This window comes from Triturus cristatus, chromosome 4_1 (assembly GCF_964204655.1).
Source record: "Triturus cristatus chromosome 4_1, aTriCri1.1, whole genome shotgun sequence".
Taxonomy (NCBI): domain Eukaryota; kingdom Metazoa; phylum Chordata; class Amphibia; order Caudata; family Salamandridae; genus Triturus; species Triturus cristatus.
Genome location: NC_140585.1, coordinates 105,563,555 through 105,584,718, shown reverse-complemented (window position 1 = coordinate 105,584,718; position 21,164 = coordinate 105,563,555). Strand labels below are relative to the sequence as shown.

Here is a 21,164-nt window from a genome sequence, read left to right as displayed (position 1 = left end):
TGGTTCCCAGACGAGGTGCTGTGATACAATCTGTTAGCCAATTCGAAGCATTCTGTGAAACAAGAAAATGTGAATGCCGCAGTAGAGAGATAACAGGAAATGGTCTCAGAGATAAAGGGGCCCGTGACGTTAATCTCCTAAAGAAAAATAAACAAACACAGGAAAAAATAACCAGGTCAATGACAGTTCACAAGAGGGGAAGTGATGAATGAAACCGAGCGGAAATAATGTACCGAGAAGGGAAAAGACAAATGTGGAGATTACGAGTGTGCAGCGGAAGCGAATAACAACAAGTACAGGCTATGCCAAGCGGAAGTGATCGCTTTTGCGATCAAACATCAAAGCGGCGAAAGTGAAAGTAATCGAGCAGAGCATCAAAGGGCTGGGTGAGAAGGGAGGGGGAATGCAAGGAGCAGAGGAGCAGCTGTGCACGTGCACGCCATCGTACACTCAAGCCCTAGGCCAGCAAAACCATGTGGGTAGCACTTTTGAAAGCCCACTTACAAAATGTCTCAAAGAGACAGCTTTCGCTGTCTCAGCGAGACCTAATAAACAGAAATTTAGAAGGAGGCACACACTAGTTCTGAAAGTAACTGGTGCGGGTCTCTGTCGACAGCTAGAGATTGTTAAATGCCCACCTTTGCCCTTTAAATGACATTCTCTGGATCCACTTGAAAGGACAGGTTGAAACTTAGTGAAGGATGCTCTGTGTATTCGGATTAGTGACTGACACGTGACAGTGGGAGGGTGGGTACCAATGTCCATGGGGAGTGTAAGGCCTTCCGTAGAGCACAACTAAAGTTCTGGAATATTCCCTTCTCCCCCCTTCAGAACCTTTGGGTTTTTGTTGAACATGTATGTGACAAATGTGCTGTAAAAGTCACCTTTTTTATTCAGTGGGAACCCCCTTCCGATCCACCAACGAGCCTATTAGGTAGGATCCCCAGCTAACATTGCTTCCAAGCTGGCCCGGTGTTGTAAATTGAAACGACGATGTGATTAAGCATTTACTAAAGACATTAATTCCCCTTTTATAGATCGTGTTTTCTCTGTTATGTTGACCGAAGTTCGGACTCCATTTTGTATTGTCATGCTTCCACGTGTTCCCCACGAGAAGAGTCCAACCTCTGTGTTAGTTGCTCTTGTAATCTGCCTAGTAACAGTCTATAAATAGCTCTTTTGTCCATTTGGCACATGCCCAGACTTGACCACATCTGTTATCAGTTAGCCTTGCTTGACCATGTTTTCGCGGGCTCAAGGAGTGTGTTAGCTCCGCCCACATATTGATTCAGTATCGAAAATGACCATAAATGGTAATGTTCTTCGGCCTCATGTTGTATCCACCCACTTATGAGCCCCTCTATTGTGTATAAAAGGGGACCATGTACGTAAGTTCTGTGTGCTACTCTATGCAATACTGAAGAGTGTTGTGTGGATTGTAGGACCACCCTTAAGGGTTAATAAATGCTGTCTTTGTACTTTGCAGTTTCCGTGCCAACTTCCTTATAGATTCCATTACAGGAGAGCGAACCCTTGTGTCCTGCGGGCCTAGCTGGGGCCTGTATTCATCAATTGGCGCCCGTCATGTGGGGCTCATCGGCGACTCGTATGCTCGAAGGACTGGTCGCGACGAAGGTGAGGAATTTGGCCGGGGACGTGATCACTGCCAGCGGCGTCTTAGCCCTGGCATCCCGAGGTTTTTCTTCCTTCCCTTCCGAGCTGACCGTCTGGGTGGCGCCGGTCCTCGACTGAGACCTCTTCTGTCGGTCTTGCCGTGAAAGCCGTTTGGGCGATTGTGGAGCTTGGCAGTTGGAATCTGGACTCTTGATTGGTAAGAACCGGTGTACGGTACTTGCTCCGAGTTTTTGAAGCCTGATCTGGCTATTTGAGTTTGGTTTGTGATGACTAGTCATATTTTGTATTTGTCTTTGTGAATATATATGCGTTGCAACACATATAGGCAGGTAATGTGGAGAGATTTCTCCGGAGCTGTGTAACTTTGAACGGCGCAACGATTAAGTGCCATTTTTCTATAATATTGCATATTTTGCATTATTTCTGAGCATGCCTGCTTTCAGCGCACTCCGTAAGTGGTGTTGCTGTTTTGGAAACCGGTTGAACCTCGAGGAATCTGCTCCAGCTCCCCCAGAGGGGACTCCTAATAGGGATATGTATGTGAAGCATGGTCTTTCTTCCATAATGTACAGCACAGTATGGACGAAATATACTAAGAAAGATCCTGAGTTACGATGGCCTTTGTATGGATCGTTTGATATACGTAAGATTGAGTATGTGGAACAGTGTATGTGTAAGCGGCGTGCTCGTCAGGATATGTTTGAGTGTGTACGGTTGTGGGTGAAGGAGGTGCGTGAGCGAGAGAAGCGCGAGAAAGCGCTGTTTGATAAGGAACAACGGAAGAATGATCATGTGCGAGCCCAGGAAGCGAAGCGTCGGGAAGACAGAGAACAGACAGAGAGACAAGAGAAAGAGCGTAGGCTGCACGTTTCGGGTCAATATGCTGTTCGGCAGCCACTTTATCCTGTCCTTAATAATCTTGATGATGACTTTTATTTACTAGATCGCTCTCCGCCCCCTTATGTCGGCGCATCTGCTCCGAGGCCGCAAGATTCTGTCCCGGGTCCGGGTAAGGTAGATACGCGGTCCATGTTATCGGCTGAGCATATGGCTGAGCTTCGGCAAATTTCCTTCCGTGCACTTAAGGGTAAGGTGTCCGTGGATGAATTGTTCCATACTTGGGGGTCGTGGCAGGATAGAGAGAGATTGTATTTTTTGAGTCATTTCGCTGAGGAAGTGATTGCTGCTTTTCGGAAATATTCTAGTGTCTTTGAGCCTGAAGAAGTGACATCGGATGCTAAAGCATTGCATGATGGTGTTTTTTCTCCCTCTAAGGCTCCTGTTACGGCTCGGCGGCTATTCGCCTTGCGGGACGCGGTGCTGGCCCATAAAGGAAAAGTGCGCCCACGAGCAGGGGAGGAGACGCAGTCGGATTCGTGTACCGCAGAAGGCCACTCATCCACCTCTCAATCAGATAAGAGCGATCTAGTGCATGCTAAGCCAATGCGCGAGGCGGCGCCTTTGTATGTTCCTCCTAAAGGAGCGGGGACTAGCTCGGACATTACCTCCGCCGATGCTAAGGGATATTTTGTGTATAATTGGGTTTACACTCCATGGCATAGGGCTGATGTTATGGCATTGAAGAATGCGCTGCCCGACCCCCGCAAGAATCCAGCGGCCTTCTATGAAGAAGTTGAGGGGGCCTTGAATTCTTGCGTTATGACTTTAGCAGATATAGATTTGTTCTTTGGGCTTATTCTACCACCAGATATGTGGCGATCTGTGCGAAAGGTAGATGATGTTGCCACTTTTAAGGCTCGATGGTCTGAACTGGAGGATGAGGATAGGGAGAGGAAGCCTGCGCAGAAACCGCCCCAGAATATTTTAGATCTCCCTGCTGCTATTGTGGCTAAGTTGAAGACAATTATCCCCCCTAAGAAGATTGACTGGAATATGTTAGCTGCATGTAAACAGAAAGTTGACGAGTCAGTTGCGGACTTGTTTACGCGCTTTGAGGAGACGTTTCATGATTTTAGTGGACAGTCGCTTACCGACGATACGGGACGCCACCTTTTTGCGGATAAATATGTGGCTAATCTGCTGCCGGCAGTTGTGGCCCGTCTAAAAGCGAGTGAAAGTTCTTGGTCCTCCGCTACACCGACGGCCCTCCTGACTATCGCCCAGTATTATGAGCGTCAGGAGCAGGAAGCAAAGGGCCAGGAGGAAAAGAAATCGAAAGATTTGAAAACAAAGGTGATGTTGGCACAAGTCTATGGCCCGCCTCGACGGGGTAGTAATAGAGGTAGGGGAGGATCTTATGGTCCTCCCTCGGGCCGATCTGATTTGAATAGGAACCAATGTGCGTATTGTAAGCAATCGGGTCATTGGGCTAGGGACTGCCCGGTGTTGCATGCATCGCGTCAGGGGCATACCCACGGTGGCCCGCGAGGTAGAGGGAATTTCTCGAACTTTCGAGGGAACTCTAACGAACAGGCTCGTTTTGACTCTGCTGGGCAGCACCGAGATAGATCAAATGTTTTCGATCGCCAGCATCAGTATCAAGCGTCAGGGATTGACCGGTCGGGGTACCATGACTCAGCATGCATAGGAATGCGTTGGATGGGGGTTAGAATCAGTTGAGGTGCCGGTCGATCAGAAGGGCCCTTATGTATCGGCTGAAGTTTTGGGCTCTACTGATCAGTTCCTAGTGGATACAGGAGCGACACGTAGTGCGCTATCTAAGCAATTGGTTCCGGGGGCTCCCCCATCCGGCTTAATGGTCACATCGGTAGGGTTTGATGGTACACTCTCCCGAAGCCCTCTTTCACAGCCCCTCATGTTTAAGGTTGATTCTTTTTCTGCACCCTGTCCGTTTCTGCTTGCCCCGTACACACCGGACAACATTATGGGTCTTGATATGTTAAAGCATTTTAGGGCTACGATCCGTTGCTCCCCCGCTGGGGTGCGGGTAATATTGAATGACAATTACCCCCGATCTGAACGGATGTGTGCGATGTCAGAGGATGCGCTGTTATCTACCCTCCCTCGTGCTTTGTGGGCAACTTCGGATACTGATGTGGGGCAAATGGTGATTCCACCGGTCCACATTAGCGTCCAGGAGGGGGCGGTGTTACCACGCCTCCCACAGTACCGTATTTCCCAGGAGGGTGAGGAGGCTCTCATACAGATAGTGCAGGATTTGATAGCGGTAGGGGTAGTGGAGGAAGTCCCCTACAACATTTGTAACAGTCCGATTCTTCCCATACTGAAAAAGGATACGGATGCCAGAGTTTATCGGTTTATAATTGATTTGAGAGAAGTGAACAAGATCGTGATACCTCAATACCCAGTGGTTTCCGATATCACGACGTTGCTTACCTTGGTCCCGCCTACGGCGACCATGTTCTCAGTGATTGATTTGAAGAATGCCTTCTTTTCCATTCCCATTCACCCTGATAGCCGATATCTTTTTGGGTTTACATTAAATAATAGATCTTATCGTTTTTGTAGGATTCCCCAGGGCTACACAGAAAGCCCTAGCATTTACAGTCAGGCTTTGAAACGACAATTGGATTCCTTTGTTCTGCTCGAGGGGGTCGCCCTCATTCAATATGTTGATGACATCTTGCTGGCGGCTGACACCCTGGAGTTGTGTGAAGAAAGTACGTTATCCTTACTTTCTTTTTTAGCGTCCCACAATCATAAGGTATCTAGGAAGAAATTGCAATTCTGTAGACCAAAGGTGACTTATTTGGGTCACCTTTTGTCTAAGGAGGGACGTGCACTCACACCGGATCGTATCCAAGTAATTTTGGATACACCGAGACCGTCCACACAGAAGGATGTGCGCGCATTTTTGGGCCTCGTTTCTTTTTGTAGACAGTGGATATTGGGGTTTTCGCACATAGCTAAGCCATTGTTAGCCCTCTTGACAAAGGACACGCCTATCCCAATCCCTTGGTCAGATGAGTGTGATGCTGCTTTTCAGCAACTACGACAGGCCCTTTGTTCAGCACCAGTGTTAGGGACCCCTGATTATGCAAAACCCTTTTCGTTGTATGTGCATGAGAAAGATGGATGTGCATTGTCAGTTTTAGTGCAGATGCACGGCGATAAGCAGCGCCCTTGTGCATATTTTTCGGCTGTACTTGATCCTGTCGCCCGAGCATTACCAGGGTGTTTTCGCTCGGTTGCGGCGACAGCTGTGTCAATACGCCAAAGCGAGGGAATTGTGTTATCTCATAAGCTGTTGGTATTAGTCCCCCATGCTGTCGATGCCCTGCTCAATCAAACGAAGACGCAGCATTTGACCAGCGCCCGTTTAACGGGATATGAGTTGACGCTTTTGGCTCCTCATATTACGTTGAAAAGGTGCATAACGTTAAACCCGGCAACATTGTTGCCATACCCCGAAACCCAGCCTGAGGCGCGGAAAGCGCATGATTGTATTCTCGTGACTGAGGAACAAACAAAGGGTCGTATTGATCTCCAGGATACGCCCTTTCCAGATGTAGATGGAGAACTGTGGGTGGATGGATCCTGTCTGAAGCTACCAGATGGTACGACTTCAGCAGCATATGCAATTACCACATTACAAACGATAGTGGAGACAGCACGCATACCACAGAAATCAGCTCAAGCAGCGGAACTGATAGCATTAACACGAGCATGTGAGCTCAGTACAGGACTATGTGTGAATGTTTATACAGATAGCCGCTATGCCTTCGGAGTAGCGCATGACTTCGGCCTACTCTGGAAGGAGAGAGGGTTTTTAACGTCACATGGAGTACAGATAATGCATGGAGAGTTAGTTCATAATCTTTTAACTGCACTGACATACCCAAAGAAAATTGCCATCGTTAAGTGTAGCGCCCATAGGAAAGTAGTTGATAAAGTTGGAGAAGGGAATGCGTTAGCAGACCGAGTAGCACGGGAGACTGCGATGCAGCCCGGTACTACTGCCATGTATGTAGTAAAGTCACAGGTGGAAAGATGGCATGATGCGAAGGAGGAAGTGCGAGAAATGCAAAGGACCGCTTCTGACAAAGAGCGGGAACAATGGGCTAGAGAGGGAGAATTGGATGATGAGGGTTGCTGGAGAAATAAGCAGATGGATAGATGGAAATTACCCACGGCTTTTGTACAACCTATGGTTCAGATGGCACATGGGCTAGCACATGTTGGAGCTTCCGCAATTGTGAAATTGCTTACCCAAGTCTGGGAGCATCCAGAGATTGCTAGCACAGCGAAGAGGATGGTGCAGACTTGTATGATCTGCCTGAGGTATAACCCAGGAAAGGGTACTCGAACTCCAGCAGGAGGGTTTGTGACACCCACTGCACCCTTTGAGGTTCTGCAGATGGATTACATCCAGCTGGAGCGCTGTAATAATCTGAAGTATGTTCTAGTAGTGGTTTGCGCCTTCAGCAAATGGGTTGAAGCGTACCCTACGAAAGACAATACTGCAATGACTACTGCGAAGCTGCTGCTGAAGGAGTTTTTCCCCCGATATGGCGTTTGTAGACTTCTGTGGAGTGATAACGGCCCTCACTTTGTAGCGGATGTTATAAAGTATGTCTTGAAGGGCCTAGGCATCGCTCAGAAGTTCCACGCCGTGTTTCACCCTCAGTCTGCAGGCCTAGTTGAGAAGTATAATGGTACACTGAAGCCTAAGATCGCCAAAATTCAAGCTTCGACGTCTTTGACTTGGCCAGACGCTCTGCCACTGGCGTTATTGTCAATTAGATCGGTACCGCACTCTCGAACTGGCCTTACACCATATGAGATTGTTTTCGGACGCCCAATGAATATTTGGGGTCCACCAAGACCTAAGGCTGTGTATGATGTACCTTGTGTAATGATGAGCGATTATCTGGCACAGTTAACGGATAACTTGGTTTCTATCCATCAACAGGTCCGAGAGGCGCTCCCTGATCGGTCTACCGGTGAAGGACATGGTCTCCGGCCTGGGGACCACGTGATGGTGAAAATATTTGACAGAACAAACAGCTTGGAACCGAGATGGGTGGGCCCTGAGCAGGTCCTCCTCGCAACGAGGACGGCTGTGCGAGTCTCCAACAGAAAGAATTGGATCCACTCCCTGCACTGTAGGAAGGTGCCGCCCGGATTGGTGGAACCTGCCGTGCTGACCGATCAACGAGAAATCTTGGCTGCAGAGACAGGCTGTGCTGCGGAGCCAAACGCCACTGAGGAGCTCTTTCCGGACCACGCGACTCCTGGAGGAAGGTGATATCATCTTCGACCAAGGAAGTGAGTTTTCCAGTACCGGGACATACTGTCAGAACGGCCCTTGGGTTAGTGAAACGGAGAGCCGATGAGGCAAGGGGGGGGGATCAGCCCTGCATTAGTGTAGCGACACCCGTCTTGGCCCGCTGGTGAAGAAATCAACCGCTGCCCAAGGGGAAGAGTTCTGACAGACTTTTAGTTTCAGGAAGATATTGGGTTTTATTTTTACTTTGATATGGAGAAAAAGAAAATCCTTTGTGCATTAGGGTTCATGTTGACAGTAGCCATTGTTGGGATAACCACATGGTTCGTGGAGGATGTAACTCCCGCTCGGAAGATTCTTGTGTTAACAACTCCGGTGCCTGAGGGGCACTACTTTTATACTTTACCATATCAAGAGTTGAAGCATCGACAGTCTTACTTGAATAACACTTTCATCCAGATGCTGCATCATACCCATGTTGCTACGAATGCTACGAACTGTTGGATATGTGGGATGATGCCAGCTCATCAGAAGAAAGGAGGAACGCCATTTATACCACTTCCTTTCTCTCATAATGGCTCTTGTAGAGCATGGTATACTTTGCTTTTTGCCACTCGGAAACCGACAGTGGGACGATTGCTTTTTAGACTTAATAAAGAATGCCATCAAGACAAAAATGGGTATCCACAAGCGAATGGGACAATTTGGGAGTGGGAAGAGTACCGACCGGACAATGAATCCATTCCCTACATCTTCACGAACACAAGAGACACTGTGGGAAAGGACAAATTTGTGATTCAAGTAGCACAAGCTCAAGCGGACCTGTGTGTCCAGAGTGTGGGTTTTATCCCTGTTGGTGTTAGTGATTGTATTACTGTTCTGAATATTGATGGGTTGAACAATAGTACCTTCTTAGCCTCCCATAATACGTACTTTGTGTGTGGAAATAAAGGTTATTACCGTCTGCCGGCTGGGTGGTCTGGGGTATGCTATGTATCATTTCTATTACCTCCTGTATTCCTAGCACCCGCATCTTATCATAAGGATCTGAAATTATTGAATAATGTGACTGTAAATAGGTATAAAGGTACTTTATCAATTGATGATGTGGATCAGACTGATACCAGTCTGCAACAGTATATTGATTTTAACTTAGGACTGTTTTTCTTTGTTGGAGCTGCCCTGAACAGTAGGAAGATCCGAAGATTAACAAGAGTGGTAGAAGCTGTGACAAATCAGACTGCTGCTGCTCTTGGGAATCTTACGGAGGAATTGCAAATTACTAGAATTGTTGCATTGCAGAATCGTATGGTATTAGACGTTATGCTAGCTGACAGAGGAGGAGCATGTAAAATTATTGGAAGTAGCTGTTGTGTGTTTATCCCTGATCATACGCCATCAGTTTATAATGCCATCAATAAACTGCATAAAATTGCAGCTGAGATCCATACAGAAAACGGCACTTGGTCCTTTTCTGGATGGTTTTGGGCGTTAATTACTGCCTGGGGATGGAAGGTTCTAACTGGTCTCTGCATTATTGTAGCGGTTCTGTTTTCGTGCTGTATCTGCGTTCAATGTGGTCCCTTGCTCTGCTCATTATGTGTATCATTCTGTATCCCTGATAAGAAAGCTATTGCCGATGTTGCTCACCAAAAACGTTTAGCTAAGGAAGTTGAAGAAATGATGACAATTGACATACATGATGATTATCCTAACAAACCGGATGTCTTCAGTAAATGCTGAAAGGGTCGTCTGTTGTAAATTGAAACGACGATGTGATTAAGCATTTACTAAAGACATTAATTCCCCTTTTATAGATCGTGTTTTCTCTGTTATGTTGACCGAAGTTCGGACTCCATTTTGTATTGTCATGCTTCCACGTGTTCCCCACGAGAAGAGTCCAACCTCTGTGTTAGTTGCTCTTGTAATCTGCCTAGTAACAGTCTATAAATAGCTCTTTTGTCCATTTGGCACATGCCCAGACTTGACCACATCTGTTATCAGTTAGCCTTGCTTGACCATGTTTTCGCGGGCTCAAGGAGTGTGTTAGCTCCGCCCACATATTGATTCAGTATCGAAAATGACCATAAATGGTAATGTTCTTCGGCCTCATGTTGTATCCACCCACTTATGAGCCCCTCTATTGTGTATAAAAGGGGACCATGTACGTAAGTTCTGTGTGCTACTCTATGCAATACTGAAGAGTGTTGTGTGGATTGTAGGACCACCCTTAAGGGTTAATAAATGCTGTCTTTGTACTTTGCAGTTTCCGTGCCAACTTCCTTATAGATTCCATTACAGGAGAGCGAACCCTTGTGTCCTGCAGGCCTAGCTGGGGCCTGTATTCATCACCGGTAGTAGCCCTGGAAACAGCGGGCAGTGCCATGGTGGCCCGGTGGTGCACACCCTCTTTAGAAACATTGTGGGCAATTGCACACATTTGTTCATATGTTGATTAATTAATGAACGTCGTTTTACAAATTAAGCACTGCCTAATAGCAGCTCCTGTTATATATAGCGCTTAGGAAAGATAGAAGGGCAAACCCTTGGCGAGAGGAGAGAGGGTGGGGGGGAGCAAGAGGGCGCGCACTCAGGGTGAGATTTACTAGGATTGTGCGCCGTGTTGACGCAAATCAGAGCAAAATCTTTTTTCCCCTTCACTTTCCAGAGCTGAACTTGTTTAGCGCTGGAAATAACGGAAAAGTAACGAGAAGCAGCGCACAGGGTAGCTTCGCATTACTTTGCGCCATGGGGCGGAGCAAGGGTGGAGCATGGGCGTTCCCTTGCAACCATCCAAGGTTTCTCACGTTAAACCCAATTTACTAAATAAAGTAGATTGGGTTCCACGCGAGGAAACTGCGCCCTTTTGAAGCAGGCACACGGAAGGAGAAATGCTTGCCTTTCTTCTTCCTTTTCTGACTTTGCATGCGTGCTGCACTGTGCGGCAGGCGTACAATGTGGGAAAATCTGTGCATGTGTCTGGGCATCGTATTTGTACAGGAAGGTTACGCGCTGTGGCGCTAAGGTGTGTGTGTTGCGCACAGCAGCTGTAATCAGGTTTGGCGCAAGGGAAAGGGGAGGAGAGAGCCATATCTTTGAAGATATGGAGCTCTCATGCTCCCTCCCTGTCGCGCAACGCAGCACAGCCTGGTGGGGGGCCGCACTACGTCTTGTTTTTGTAAATCTTCCCCTTGATTTCGCCCAGTGCGCATTCTTAGCAAAGGCTGCCTCTGGTCCCACATGTACACACAGGCTGCATCACGCTCTTGTAAACGTTGTCTTTCATCACCTTACGGCAGTGCTTGAAATGGAAAAATAGAAGTGCAGGTACTCCGCCCCAGAATACCAGCTAGTTTCTGAGAAGTGCCGGTACTCTCCAATTAAAAGTATTACATTTTTCTTGAGAAGTGCAGGTACTCTCCCTCTCAAAATAAAAAAGTGCTGGTACTCAGTACCAGACAGTACCGGCCCATTTAAAGCACTGCCTTGCGGTCTGTACCTGATTTTCCCATCCAGCGGTTGTCTTCCCAGCAGTGGACATTCAGAACCTACCGTCAAGTCCCGGGGTACCTCGTGAAAGCTGCAGTGGGTGTGGTTCCCTATAGATAAAGATGTATAAATAACAATTTTGCACCAACATTATTAACGCGGTGTCGTTTCATTATTGATTGCTGCAGGTGCGCAACACCCATTGGGCTCACCGGGCTTCAGCCCCCCCCTCATGTGTGTCAGCCCGGCTGAGACAGCCTCGCGGGCTGGCGCCCGTCTAATTGCAGCCGGACCCGAGTACTTCACAGGTCTTTAAAAGACCATTTACTCGTTAATGAGGCTTTTGTTGTGTTTTCACCCCTTCTTACAGCCACTCTGCCTATGGCTGGAAGACTTAGCCCCCCCCCCCCCCAAAATCTTTTTCAGCCCCCCCGAAATTTGGCTCTAGTTGCCCGCGTGGACTGCTGTATAACTCTGTTTTATACCCAGCCATGCCTTGCACCTGTCAGGCTCTTAAATGTGCATATTAAAGAGCCGCAGCTGGGGCACGGCTCCCAGTGTGCACAGCACCGAGCATGGTGACTCACACTGCAGTGAGAGGGGGCAGTCTCTGAACACTGCAGTTCAACATCCTGTAGATCCTGTTTTCTTTCTCTGATTCACCCGGACTCGCACAATCCTCTCCCCTATTGACTCTCCGCCCAATGAACAACAATGATAGTGTTCTAGCCAGAGGTGTGTGAGCTTCATCCATTGTATAGTCTACAACAGCAGTGCGTGCAGCGTGTGGCTCCATAGCTCAGGGGTTAGAGCACTGGTCTTGTAAACCAGGGGTTGCGAGTTCAAATCTCGCTGGGGCCTCTCTGTCCCTGTTTTTTAATTAAAACAAATGCCAATCTCTTGTTTAATAGGGGATGGCGATAGAAATATCCCTTTCAGACCTCTTTGCCACTCAAGCTCAGCACTGCTGCAGCAATTGTTCACGTCGGACCAGGACTGAAGTTCCTCAAATGAAATGAAAAAGTAAATTTGTTATGTCCATGGCCGACCTTATGGTATTTTAATTTAAAAAAATGAATAGCTAGTTTGCCAGGAAGGGCCTGCTGACCTCCCAGGCACTACATCCACGATGAACAGTCGTCACCTGCAGGGCACTTTCAGCTCACAAGGTCATTTAGGGCATCTAGGGCCTTTAAATAAGTTACATTTCTTCATTTTGCCTGAACGCAGTGACATTTTTAGGTCGAGCCAGGCAAGCGCATTCGCTGCTCTGCCAGGCATGCTGTATTAACGTAGGGACTTGAAGTTCCGCCCACTCTCTGCCCACATTTTTCATTGTCTTGTGTCACTGTCCACTGTAAACTGTGGCTGTTCATTTGTCATAAGGCTTAGTAGTCCCTCCTTAGTACCGCCTTATCTCATTTTGTAACCTCCCATGGCGACACCCCCTGTTACCTGTGTTGTTACTCGGTAGGCTTTAATTACATCCCCTGAGTACTATTTTCTCAAATAGCTTTGTCCTGACTGTTGTTGCAGGCAGGACACGCTCTCTCCAACACTTTAAAAAAAAAAAGTATAGCGCGCATTTGCAATGTAATAGGTCTCGCATTTGCGAGAGTTTAAGCTATTGGCATTGTAAACAACAATGCCTTTTAATCAATCTGTTTTAATTATTTTTTTTAATAAAAGGCATTGTCATTTACCATGCCAATAGCTCGAACTCTTGTAAATGAGATACCTATTGCATTGCAAATGCTTGTTTAATTCTTCTTTTCTCGATTGTTTTGGCACTGTTTAGGAGCGGAGCCCTAAACACTGAAAATCAACGCGCACCCCAATGCTGACTCAGCACGTTAAAAAAGTGAGTCACACCGCTTCATTTTATCGCATGAAGCATTCCAATTTTGACTGCCTACAGCCGGCACCAGAGACTAATACGTGATCCCTCATTTTATTTCTTCACGGGACCTTCCACGTTTGGTTATACTCATTACCTTTCCAGGATAGCGAGTACACTCATATCAGGGAGTTGTACGGAAAACTGATATAGCGTGATTGAATGTGGGAGCCGGCCTCGTGGCGTGGTCCTGTTCCCCCTCGCCAAGCCGCACGAGGTCCCATGCACCTCGGGGCTCCTCCATTTTGGATTATACGTCACGCCACGTGACCACCTGCGTGACCCCGCTTCACCCGGCCTCTGTCCCAGCGAGGCCCGACATCAAGGCGCCAACCCCTGGCCAGGGGGATACCACGTGAACCCTTCCCACTCCCGGCGGAGGGCAGTATCGATGGGACCCCCAACCGTCCTTCCACACCTAGGTGCAATCGCCCCACAGCTCTCTGGGGCCTGGCGCTTCTCCTGCTGGGCGTCTGGCCGCTCCCTACCCGGCCTCTCTGCCCCCTCCGGGCGCAAGGGTCCGGACATCAAAGGGCTCCAGTCCTATATCTGGGGCGACCCGACAGCAGGACAGCAGTTGTATCCTGGAGTCAAGAGCCCTGCTGATCGGATCGCGGCTGACCCTACGGAAGAAGACTCATCCTGAACCCACCTCTGAGCCCTGCTGACGACGTCGCGGCTCCACCGTGCTTAAAGACCTTCACGAACCTTTGGGGCCCTGCTGACACTGTCGCGGCCTGACCTTGTTGAACTTTACCATCAGAGCCCAGCTGACCTCGTCGCGGCTCGACCGAAGCGGACCTACCACCGGAGCCCTGCTGACTGTGTCGCGGCTCGACCCAAGCGGAACTACCACCCGAGCCCTGCAGACGCCGTCGCGGCTCTCCACGTCCGAGTCGCTCCGAGACCAGCACTCAAGGTCTGGCGCAGCGCCTTCCCGTACCTGGCTGGTACTAAGACTGTCCCGCTACCTTATCCCTCTAAAGACATTGAGACTCTTACTGGATCCCTCGATCCCACTGTAAATATTGAACGTACTACGATTGATAAAGAACCAAGTTAAGCAACTGATACGGAGTCCTGTGTGGTGGTATTACTGGGCCTAGTACGAACATAGGAGAAGGACCTCCCCTAGGGGGCTTCTCAGTGGCGCTCGGCTATAACTTTGCGGTAGGAAGGTGCCCCGGAGTAGTCTCCCCGACTCCCCGGTGGTCCTCCCTCCAACATTTGGTGGCCAGCGACGGGATCCGAGCCAGACGCAATCGTACAGGCCAGTAACGCACCCACTACCTAACCAGACAGAAAGAAAAGGGAACCATGGACGGCCAAGAGGCAACCGTGGCCGCAACCTTCCAGCCGGAAAGGGTGGAAGAATACACCCACAAAGAACTGAAACAATTCTGCAAGGACAAAGGGATCCCAACCACAGGATTGGGCACCAAGGAGGAAATGCAGAAAGCCCTGAAAGCCTGGGTAGAACCCAAGACCACTCCACCCCGAGCCGAAGGGACCTCGGCCCGGGACGAAAACCTGCCAGCCCCAACCCCGACAGATGGGGGGCGAACCGTCCCCGAAACCAGCCTGTCCCACGAAGAAATGCGAGAACGGGAGAGGGTCCGGACACACGAAATGGACCTCGCCCGACTCCGGCTGGACGGGGAGCTCCTACTGGCGGAGAAGAAAATAGCCTTGGAACAACTACGGCTGCAAGAGGAAATCGAGGAAAAGAAACGGCAGCGGGAACTAGAGGAGAGACGGCTAACCATCGAGCACGAGAGGAGCCTCAAGGAACTTGAACTAAAAGCTAAAACGGGGGAGACCAGCACCTCCGGAGCCCGGGACGCTCTGCCACTGACCGAGCCAAAGGTTCACATCCCCAAGGATGTCGTCAAGGAGTACTATAAAAATGACGACATCCAGCAATGGTTCCAAGCGTACGAAGTAGCCATGACCTCCCATCGGGTACCCCGGAAGGATTGGGGTGCCGGCCTATGGGGGAGGTTCCTCAGCGAGGGCCGGGATACCCTGTTGCAACTCCCCGATGCGGTGATGACATCATACGACCACATGAAGGAAGCCCTACTCACACGCTACGGACTATCAGCCGAGATGTACCGGCAGCGTTTCCGGGACTGCAAGAAGCTCCCCGGTACCACGTGGGTCGAATACGTGGACTTCTTCAGCCGAGCATTGGAAGGATGGATCAAGGGAAGCAAGGTCACCTCATACAATGAACTGTTCGACCTCATTGTCTGGGAGCACCTCGCCAACAACTGCTTTGTTGAACTAAGGCAACACCTCCTGGACAGTAAACTGACCGAGCCCCGGAAGCTCGCCGCCGAAGCAGACCGATGGGTCAACACCCGGGTCCCCCGGAACCCCGTGGGGAACTACCAACGGAGTACCACGGGACCTCCCCGCCAGCGAGGCGGAGGAGGGGGGTCCCACCGCGGTAGAGAATTCCCGGCCGGGCCGCCCAGAAGCCCGCCACGAGGCCAAGCCACCAACCACACGTCCCCGACCATGGGCCGAAGGGGGACTCCTATCGCACGACCTGGACCACGACCGACAGTGACCTGCTTCGGCTGCCAGCAGACCGGCCACTATGCAAGCGACCCGGCCTGCCCCGTGAACCGATGGAACGGGACCGCTGGGCCCCCTCCCCGGCAAATAGCCGCCGCAGCCCTGGGGGAGGGAGAAGACGAGGAGGAAAACCACGACGGCGGGTCCCCCGAGTGGGAACCAGCTGCCATGTCGCTTGTACGCCTGGGCTCCCGAGAAATGGTGCCCCGAGCTGCCATCCCAAGCAACACCCAGAAGTACCAACAGTGGGTCACCATCAATGGACGATGGGCCGAGGCCCTCCGGAACACTGGGGCCAGTGTGACCGCTGTCCGCTGCCACCTGGTGACCCCCGAACAAATCCTGCCGCATGTCCTATGCCCTGTCCGGACCGCGGACAACACCGAGAGCATGTGCCGGATGGCCAGGATCCCCTTCGAGTGGGGAGGAGTGTCCGGCACCCTAAAAGTGACTGTCCGCGACGACGCCCCAGTGGACTGCCTCCTGGGGAATGACCTAGAGAGCTCCCCCTGGGCCCAGGTGGAACGCCGAGAGCATCTGGGGATGCTAGGACTGCCCGAGTGGGCCTGCGCCACCACCCGGTCCATGACCGCCCAACCAGCCGCTGCCACGGCCCCCGACAAACCGGCGGGCCCCGAACCATCACCCTCCTCCGGCACGGAGGAACCTGACGAGGAGGCCGGGCCATCTGAACTTTCCACCGACGAGGCCGCCTCCCTCAGCGAGATCCCCGAGCTGGCCCAGTGGCGCCACGACGGGGGTCCCACCCGCGAACAATTCCAGCAAGAGCAGAAGGCCTGCCCGTCCCTCGAGGGGGCCCGACAGCAAGCGGCCGCCCAGGCTGCGGGGGACCCCACAGGAACCCACTGGGTCTATTGGGACAATGACTTATTGTATAGCGTGCAGAAAGTCGCCGAACTAGGGGCCGGCCGGGTGTTGGTGGTCCCCCTCCGATTTCGAGAGTTCCTCCTGAACCTGGCACATGACGTGCTCCTCGCCGGACACCTCGGGCGGGACAAAACGTACAGCCGCCTAGTGACCCATTTCTATTGGCCCTGAATGAGAAGAGACGTGGACCATCACTGCCGGTCCTGCCCGACCTGCCAAGCTAGCGGGAAGACTGGGGGTCGAGTGAAAGCCCCCCTCCAACCATTTCTAACCGTCAACACCCCGTTCGAACGAGTGGGGATCGACATCGTGGGGCCCCTCGACCCCCGAACCGCCCTGGGACACCGCTTCATCCTGGTACTGGTCGACCACGCCACCCGATACCCCGAGGCCATCCCACTCCGCACCGTGACAGCTCCAGTGGTGGGTCGGGCCCTGATGGGCATCTTCTCCAGGGTGGGGTTCCCCCGAGAAGTGGTGAGCGACAGGGGTACGAACTTTATTTCAAAATACATAAGATCCCTCTGGCAACAATGTGGGGTCACCTATAAATTCACCACCCCTTACCACCCCCAGGGGAAAGGACTGGTCGAGCGGTTCAACAGAACCTTGAAGGGGATGATCAAGGGCCTGGAAGAGCCCCTGAGGAGAAGATGGGATGTCCTGCTGCCCTGCCTCCTGTTCGCCTATCGGGAGGTACCCCAGAAATCCCTGGGCTTCAGCCCCTTCGAACTGTTGTATGGGCACCCCGTCCGAGGGCCCCTCAGCCTGGTCAAGGAGGGCTCGGAGGCGCAAGTCCAAGATGCCCCTCCCGACGTCTACCGGTACCTCCTGACCCTGCGGAACCAGACTCGGAAGTTCCGGGCCCTGGCAGAAGCCAACCTCGAAGCCAGCCAAGAAGACATGAAACGCTGGTATGACGAAAATGCCTCAACCATCGAATTCGAGCCGGGCCAGCAAGTCTGGGTCATGTCACCCGTGGACCCCTGCGCCCTGCAGGACAAGTGGACCGGGCCCTTCAAGGTAGTTGAGAGGAAGAGCCCCGTCACGTACCTAGTCGACATGGAGTCCCCGAGGAACCCCCTCCGGGTCCTGCACGCCAACCGGCTCAAGCCCCACTTCGCCCGAACTGAACTAAGCCTGCTGCTGGCTACCGACGATGGGGGCGAAAGTGACTCCGAGCCCCTTCCAGACCTCCTGGGGTCCTCGGGCCAAGACGGCTCCTTGGAGGGCGTCCGCCTCTCCGCCACCCTGACACCAGAACAGCGCCATGAGTGCCAGAAGCTGCTGCAACCCTTCGCTGCCCTCTTCTCTCTCACGTCCGGGGTGACCTCCTGGTGCGTCCACGACGTGGATACTGGGGACAGTCCCCCTGTGCGACACCGCGCTTACCGAGTACCTGACCGAGTCCGAGCCTGTATACGGACCGAGGTCACCAAGATGCTCGCCCTCGGAGTCATCGAGCCGTCCGACAGCCCGTGGGCCAGCCCGGTGGTCTTGGTGCCGAAGGCTGCCGCCCCCGGCACTGCCCCGGAACTCAGGTTTTGTGTCGACTACCGGGGCCTGAACGCAGTTACCAAGACCGATGCCCACCCCTTGCCACGAGCAGACGAGTTGATCGATCGCTTAGGGGCCGCCCGCTACCTAAGCACCTTTGATCTCACCGCTGGGTACTGGCAGATCAAGCTCACTCCCGGCGCCCAGGAACGATCCGCCTTTTCCACCCCCGATGGGCACTACCACTCTCGGGTAATGCCCTTTGGTATGAAGAACGCCCCAGCGACCTTTCAGAGACTCGTGAACAAGGTCCTGGCCGGACTAGAAGCCTTCAGTGCGGCCTACCTCGACGACATTGCCGTCTTCAGCGACCACTGGCGCCGCGCACCTAGGACACCTCGGAGAAGTCCTGGCCGCTCTCCAGAGAGCCGGACTCACCATTAAGGCCAGTAAATGCCAGATCGGTCAAGGATCTGTGACCTATCTGGGCCACCAGGTGGGGAGTGGCCAGGTGGCGCCCCTCCAGTTAATGGTCGACGCCATCCAGGCATGGGAGCCCCCCGCAACCCAAACCGCTGTCCGGGCCTTCCTAGGCCTCACAGGCTACTATCGACGATTCATCAAGGATTATGGCAGCATTGTGGGCCCCCTGACGGAGCTCACTTCCAAGAAACAGCCCAAGGTAGTGCACTGGACGCCCCGCTGTCAGACCGCTTTTGAGGCCCTCAAGGCAGCCATGTGCGCTGCCCCTGTGCTACAGGCCCCTGACTACAGCAAGGAATTTGTAGTCCAGACCGATGCCTCGGAGTACGGGGTCGGGGCGGTCCTCTCCCAGCTAGACGCCAAGGGCCTCGACCGACCTGTGGCCTTTATCAGCCGCCGACTGCTGCCGCGAGAACAGAGGTGGAGCACCATCGAGCGGGAGGCCTTCGCCGTGGTATGGGCCCTCAAGAAGCTCCGGCCCTACCTTTTCGGCACCCACTTCAGGGTCCAAACTGACCACCGGCCCTTGCGGTGGCTCATGCAAATGCGGGGTGAGAACCCCAAGTTATTGCGACGGTCCACCTCGCTGCAAGGGATGGACTTCACTGTGGAACACCGGCCCGGCAACGACCACGCCAACGCTGACGGCCTATCCAGATTCTTCCGCCTCGGCGAGGAGAACCCCCAAGGAGATGGGTGACTCTCCCTGCCTTCAGCTGGGGGGGACGCGTGTGGGAGCCGGCCTCGTGGCGTGGTCCTGTTCCCCCTCGCCAAGCCGCACGAGGTCCCATGCACCTCGGGGCTCCTCCATTTTGGATTATACGTCACGCCACGTGACCACCTGCGTGACCCCGCTTCACCCGGCCTCTGTCCCAGCGAGGCCCGACATCAAGGCGCCAACCCCTGGCCAGGGGGATACCACGTGAACCCTTCCCACTCCCGGCGGAGGGCAGTATCGATGGGACCCCCAACCGTCCTTCCACACCTAGGTGCGATCGCCCCACAGCTCTCTGGGGCCTGGCGCCTCTCCTGCTGGGCGTCTGGCCGCTCCCTACCCGGCCTCTCCGCCCCCTCCGGGCGCAAGGGTCCGGACATCAAAGGGCTCCAGTCCTATATCTGGGGCGACCCGACAGCAGGACAGCAGTTGTATCCTGGAGTCAAGAGCCCTGCTGATCGGATCGCGGCTGACCCTACGGAAGAAGACTCATCCTGAAACCACCTCTGAACCCTGCTGACGACGTCGCGGCTCCATCGTGCTTAAAGACCTTCACGAACCTTTGGGGCCCTGCTGAAGCTGTCGCGGCCTGACCTTGTTGAACTTTACCATCAGAGCCCAGCTGACCTCGTCGCGGCTCGACCGAAGCGGACCTACCACCGGAGCCCTGCTGACTGTGTCGCGGCTCGACCCAAGTGGAACTACCACCCGAGCCCTGCAGACGCCGTCGCGGCTCTCCACGTCCGAGTCGCTCCGAGACCAGCACTCAAGGTCTGGCGCAGCGCCTTCCCGTACCTGGCTGGTACTAAGACTGTCCCGCTACCTTATCCCTCTAAAGACATTGAGACTCTTACTGGATCCCTCGATCCCACTGTAAATATTGAACGTACTACGATTGATAAAGAACCAAGTTAAGCAACTGATACGGAGTCCTGTGTGGTGATATTACTGGGCCTAGTACGAACATAGGAGAAGGACCTCCCCTGGGGGGCTTCTCAGCGGCGCTCGGCTATAACTTTGCGGTAGGAAGGTGCCCCGGAGTAGTCTCCCCAACTCCCCGGTGGTCCTCCCTCCAACATTGAAGCTATCGTTTTATTATTTGGTCTACATTCATGGTCTTAGTCGAATGTGATTTTGGTTTGACTGGACGATTTGCTCATGTTCACCTACAAGTACCAACAGAGATGATTGTTGTACATTAATCGCCTTGAAAAAGTCTTTGTATAAGACGAAACACGTGTCGGCTAGATCGTGTGCTGAGATTTCTGTGTTAATAATTGTTGGAGGGAGGACCACCGGGGGGTCAGGGGGCCCACTCCGGGGCACCTTCCTACCGCAAAGTTATAGCCGAGCGCCGCTGAGAAGCCTCCTAGGAGAGGGCTTTCTCCTATGATTGTACTAGGCCCAGTAACACCACCACACAGGACTCCGTATCAGTTGCTTATCTAGGTACTTTATCAATAGTAGCACATTCGAAATATTTACAGGGGGATCGAGAGATCCAGAAAGAGGCTCAATGTCTTTGTAGGGACAGGGTAGCGGGACAGTCTCAGTACCAGCCTGGTACGGGGAAGCTCTGCGCCAGACCTTGCGTTAGGCCGAAGGGGGCTCCGGGGATCGGAGCGGCAGGTGCTGGTCTCAAAGCAGCTCGGACGTGGAGAGCCGCGACGGTGTCTGCAGGGCTCGGGTGGTAGTTCCGCTTGGGTCGAGCCGCGACACAGTCAGCAGGGCTCCAGTGGTAGGTCCGCTTCGGTCGAGCCGCGACGAGGTCAGCCGGGCTCTGATGGCAAGTTCAACAAGGTCGGGCC

The 21,164-nt window shown here is 52.5% G+C and overlaps 1 non-coding gene across 1 annotated transcript; it reads left to right on the top strand.

Moving 5' to 3' along the window:
- The first annotated feature begins 12,081 nt into the window (after positions 1-12,081).
- On the top strand, positions 12,082-12,154 carry TRNAT-UGU (transfer RNA threonine (anticodon UGU)). The gene has a single exon. It is a non-coding gene; the product is annotated as a tRNA-Thr (tRNA).
- The last annotated feature ends 9,010 nt before the right edge of the window (positions 12,155-21,164 follow it).